The sequence below is a fragment of the Saccostrea cucullata genome, unplaced genomic scaffold (genome assembly GCF_032062105.1).
Source record: "Saccostrea cucullata isolate Sc308-1 unplaced genomic scaffold, CSIRO_AGI_Scuc_v1 ctg16048, whole genome shotgun sequence".
Lineage (NCBI taxonomy): Eukaryota > Metazoa > Mollusca > Bivalvia > Ostreida > Ostreidae > Saccostrea > Saccostrea cuccullata.
Window position 1 is genome coordinate 16,160 of NW_026931459.1, and position 5,918 is coordinate 22,077.

General features: G+C 38.9%; 1 pseudogene; it reads right to left on the reverse strand.

The window, feature by feature from the left end:
* Window positions 1-2,973: 2,973 nt before the first annotated feature.
* Window positions 2,974-4,021, reverse strand: LOC134232655 (uncharacterized; annotated as a pseudogene).
* Window positions 4,022-5,918: the final 1,897 nt, after the last annotated feature.

Below are 5,918 nucleotides of genomic sequence, written 5' to 3' on the forward strand. Positions count from 1 at the left end.
TTTCTCTCAGCATCTGTCCATCTTGGGTTATGGTCAATCACCACTACTGTCATGTCCTCCCATTTGTGACCCTCAAGGTTGAAATGTTCCCCAACGGGTTCATTGAGTTTTTTGGTCCTAATGGTCGAGCGGTGGTTATTGACTCTCCTGCGGAGATCTCCTGTTTCACCAATATACTGTTTGGAGCAAACTTTGCAACTGATGAGATAAATGCAGTTGTCAGTCTGACAGGACAAATTCCCTATTTTGTAGCTGCGGCCTGTAACAGGGCTGTTAAAACTATCTGTGTCAGTGCTGTGCTTACAAAGAAGACATCTTCTGTCAGAGCAAGTTTTAAAGCCCCCGTTAGGTAATGGGTTGTCCAGTCTGGTTCTTACTACCATGTCCTTTAGGTTCCTTGGGCGTCTGTATGCAGCCAGTGGGGGTTCCTTAAAGACCTCTGCCATTCGTTTGTTTGAATGGAGAATTGGAAGGTTCTTTTGAAGGATACCGCTAAGGCTCTTAAGGACGGGATGGTATGTGGTTACCAGAGGGACCCTGCCGCTATTGTCTTTCTCCTTGTAGCGTAATAGGTTTTGCCTGTCATGTCCCGCCATCTCATCAATAGCTGTTTGTACGGTGCGGGCATTGTAGCCTCTTTTGCATAAGTGGGACTTAAGAAGACCACTTTGCTCCTGATATAAGGCAGGGGAGGAACAGATGCGTCGAATTCTGGTGGCTAGACCCTTAGGCACTCCCTTAAAAGTGTGTGGGGGATGACAGCTGGTGGGCATAAGATATAGGTGGGAGTCTGTGGGTTTGGTGTGGAGACTGAATTCGATTTCACCGTCAATCAGGGTAGATGTAGTATCTAGGAATACGTTTTTCGAATTAGATACGTCTACTGTAAATTTGATTGACTGATGAAAGGTGTTGGCAAACGTAATGAATGCCTCGAGGCTCTCGCGACATTCCACCCACTTCATCTCTATATCGTCAATGAAACGCAACCAGCTATGGGGCCTTAATGGTGCTTGAAGTAACAAGTTGCGTTCCAGTCTGCCCATGAAGACATTGGCATAAGACGGTGCCATTTTCGTACCCATAGCAGTGCCATTAACTTGCAGGTAATGTTCTCCATCAAACATGAAGTTGTTGAACTTGAGAACATGTTCAAGGAGCTTAGCAAGGGACTCGGTAGAAGGAACTTGTATGGATCTACTATCCCAGACTTCTCTACAGGCTTCGATACCCTCATCGTGCGGAATATTGGTGTACAAAGATGTGACGTTCATAGTCACGAGGAGGGTATGATCTGGGAGGCCAGTAGAGGTGGTTTATTACAATACATGTTTATATATACATTTTTTAAAATTGAAGTTGGGTTGGGCTGGGTGGGAGTGTTATACCTTACTTCAGTTTACTCATAAAATTATAATTTCATTGTGTGCGCTAAAGCGCACTTATGAAATTTTCAATTTTATATCGTAAACTGAAGTAAGGTATAATGATGTATTGTTTAAAGCCCATGTACATTATAGTTTCAAAACATATTCTTGAAATCTGTCATTATCATCATCAACAATTGTGTGCGATTGTAGAACTTCCTAAATGTTTCACAAGATTTCCAATTTCCATTGCTAACAATCTTTTCAATAGATAACCATACTTATTGGCCTTCGAAGTACTTGCCCTCCTTGTTGAGTGGGTCTTGAACACTGAGACATCAATTCCTGACAGGGCCAAAATATTTTTTTAACCATTTTGCTATTTTGCAGGATCTAATCGCTTTGTGTGGTTTTATGAAACTCACAAACAGCTGTGTTTTCTCTGCCCTAATAATTTTGGATTTATTCTGACATGGTTTCCCCCATTTTGTTCAGATAAGCAACAACTGTTGTGTTGTCTGATTTTATGTGAATATGAATGTTCTGCTTTTGTCTGAATTGCAAACTGTACTGCCTTGAGTTCCAATACATTGATATGCAGCTTTTTCTCTGAAGGGGCTTCCAGGCCCCCCATCTTTTAGTTTTGGTTGAGACATACCCCCCCCCCCCCCAATCCTGTTTTTGATGCATCTGTTTCTACAACCAAGTCTGGATTTGTCAACATTCGAATTTGTTTTCCGTTCCAGTGTTCTAGTTGCTGTAGCCACCAGTTTGTCTCACCTCTGGAGGTCAAGGGCAGGATTATCATTTGTTAATAATTTATTTGTGCTTTCAGCAAGCATTTTGTGTGGAACATTTGAAGTTCCCTCACATATAGTGAGGCTGGGATGGCAGCTTTGACTGTCGCATTCAGTGTCCCTATTAAACTTGACAATTTTTGTATTGATACTTCTGTTTTGCTTATCATGTCTATACATTTTCTTTTGATACTCTCTACTTTTGTAAACAGAGAGTGTTATCTCCATTTCTAATGAATTTATTGTTAGACCCAGAAATTCTAATTGCTGACATGGAGTTAGAACTGATTTTTTCCAGTTTATCAACCAGCCTAGATTGTGAAGCAACCATAGAAGTGTGTCTCTGTCTTTTAAGAGCCCTTCTTGTGATTGATTTAGCAACAATATGTCGTCTAAGTAAATCACGAGTCGGACTCCTATGCGTCTCAATAGCGCAATGATTGGTTTCATTATCTTGGTGAAAAGTCTCAGACCTGATGCCAGCCCAAATGGTAGACCTTTGCCCTGTAGCATCCGGTCTTTGTACTGAAACCTCAGATATTTTCTGTGGTCCTTGCAAATTGGTATGCAGAAGTAAGCATCCTTTAGGTCTACTTTGCATAACCAATCCCCTTTCTGTATCAAGTTTTTGACTACCTGAAACCCCTTCGTTTGGAAGTGATTGTTAACTACAAATTGGTTTAGAGCTTTCAGATTGAATATCGGTCTCATTCCCCCATCTTTCTTGGGGCGGACAAATAAATGACTGACAAATTGACAATTTGTCTCTGTCTGAACAATCTCCACTGCCTGCTTGACTAGAATCTCCTCTATTTCTGAGTTTTAGAATCTGCATTTCTTGATTTGATAATTCTATTTGCTTTGGTTGAACCCTCTGAATTGGTTCTGAACTGAATTCTATTTTGTACCCTGAAATACTCTCCAATAAGTTTTGATCTTTTGTAACCATTTCCCAATTTTCCTTCAATACTTCTAACCTTCCCCCCAGGTGTATTTCGTGTTGACAAATTTCTTTGACCTTGAGATGTGCCACTGCCGCATGTAGATTGTTCAGACTTGAGATTTTTTCTATTTGTTCTAAGACGAGAGGAATGCCCTCGATAATTTCCTAACCTGTTCTCCCCTGATCTGGGATTCTTTGGAATCTTGAAGCCTGACTGCCCAGGTTTTCTGTTATTTTGGCTGCCCTGTTTTGACGTCCAAGTAAATTGTCTGCCCCCACGATTTCCATACCCACGTGAGGGCCCTGCACGAAAGGGCTGCTGGGACTGGTCTGTCCTCCTTTTTTTCGACTGTATTTCTTTTGAGATCTCTCTTGCCCTCTTACGACTCTTACTTTTGCGATCTAGTGCCTTAAACACTTTATCCCCATAAAGCACTTCTCTTTCTTTGCTGAGATCATGCTCATTAGTCTTGAGGTGTTCTTTTGCTTTCTTTACACCTTTCATTATCTTGGCCAAAACATTGACTTCGACGCTCATATAGGCAAGTAGCATTTGCCTAGCCAACCAAAACAACAGTTTGTTCTATGAGTTTAAGTATGTCAAGCACAGTAAACTCTGTGTTCTCCTCCTGAGTTTTCCTGGCCCCATCAACTGCCTGCCAAATCTTGGCCAATGGTCCCATAATCTGACCAATTTTCTTCTGAATAATTGACAGACTTTTGTCCTGCTTTTTAAAAAATTTCAAAGCATAATAATCTATAAAATCCTCAACAAAATCATTAACTTTTGGAGGCGTACAGAAAGCATTAGCGTTCACTGGGGCTGCGTCTAAAATGTTGCGTTTAATAATGTCCTCTGTCAGATGCTGATAAAAATATTTCTGACATTATGTAGCCATGCTGCCTTCAAGTGAAAATGAATTCTCACCTTCTGTAGGGTTAAATTTCTCAAATTCTGCCTTCAGAGAAATGACATCAGAATTGTCCACCAGATCTGGTTCTTGATGGGTAGAGTAATAATCATCGTCAGAGAGATTAGAACTCTCAGACTCCTGCCCCGATTTATACGGGTCCCTCCCCGAGTTGGAACGTACATGGCTATCCTGCCTATAACTCATGGTGAAAATGCACAACGTGCCCTATAAAATCACACAACGTGCCTAAATAATAATGCACAACGTGCATAAAGAAAATATGGAAGCTTTGTTGATAATAACAAGCAAAAATATTCGAATAAAAATGATTTTTTCTGATACAAATTTATGCTGAGAAAAGCGTCTGCTCGTTCGCGAAGCTAGCGGAAGAGAGGAAGTGTTAGTATTTTTACATCTCGATCCGATTACTTTTAAGGGCTTGTGAATCGAGGAAACGCGGAAGAATACATCTTTATACCTTTGTTACAACGCACTTTGAAAAATTACGCACTTTGAAAAAATTTTTCAAAGTGCGTTAATTTTGGGACCAGGTTAACGCACTTTTAAAATTTGTTTCAAAGTGCTTTTAATTTGGCACCAAAGCAACGCACTTTTAAAAATTTTTTCAAAGTGCGTTAAAACTGTACATCATAATTTTACACCATCTAAACATTTAACGCACTTTGAAAAAATTTTCATGAAACAAAAGGAATTAGACTTATATTTTAGAAATAGACAACAGTATTATCCCCTCGCAACGTATGATGGGATATAGTGATGCGATTATGTGTGTTATTACTTTATGTGTATGTTAGTTTTTTTCTGTGTGGAATTGACGTAATTTGTATCGGGATAGATGTCAAATGATTTACTGAACATGCTTTTTTGGGAAGGAATGCTCCGCTGTGCGGTGCCCTTACTTTGATGTGTTTCTTTCTAAAAACTAATGGATTGAAGAAAACCAAGAAACGGAAAACGAAGAAAAGACTGGCTGAATTAAGGTCTATCTGCTCAACTCTTTATCATTCCCACCCAGATATATCTATAACTCGTTACCTTAAGTGTCAATGATATTTGAAAAAAAGAGCATTCTAAATACAGTATAAGCATTGTACAAGGAAGTCTGTAGTAAATCGAAATTTTGTTCTTTTAAATCTCAAAGTCTATTTATGTTCATTTTCAGGAAAATCAGAATATTAATTACTAGCTGTAAATTCCTTATTTTTCGTGAGTGTTTTTTTTATCGCGAACTGGCTCTCAAACGTCAAATCGCTAGAATTATAATTCGCGAATGAACGGTTAATGAACAGATTTTGCATAGATTTAAGCATCAGAAAAATAAAAGCGAGTAATATTTTTTTCGCGAGTGATACTTCCCGCGAAATTACGCAGAAATTAAGTCCTCGCTTATATTAAGGAATTTACAGTACCTGTCTGCTTTTCGATGTTAATTTGATACCATATCTGATAATCTCTCTGTTAAACTCCAGGTATTTAAAAACACAAGTTTTGCCAAAATTATAGAGTTATTTCTCTTTGGTATCCCAAATAAGTAAGGTTTTATGAAAATTCATATAAATATCTTTAATTTTTTTTTAGAATCATAAGGTTTGTATAGCATCTCATTTCGTTGGAATGTTCTTTCCTATGATTCTTTTACTTATATTCAGTGTCATGTAACTTTTAAGAATTGACTAAGAGATAGGCGGAAGAACAATACTATCGTTCGCAGTTCTTTACGACATTGAATGTTGACCTTTTGGCCCAAAATTCAAAAGGGGTCTTCCTAAGGCCACAGGGATTCTGTTATGTTAAATTTCATTGCAAATGTTCAAAAGGTTGGCGAGATATCGTGTGGAAACGAAAGCGTTACAGAAAGACGGATAGACGGACAGCT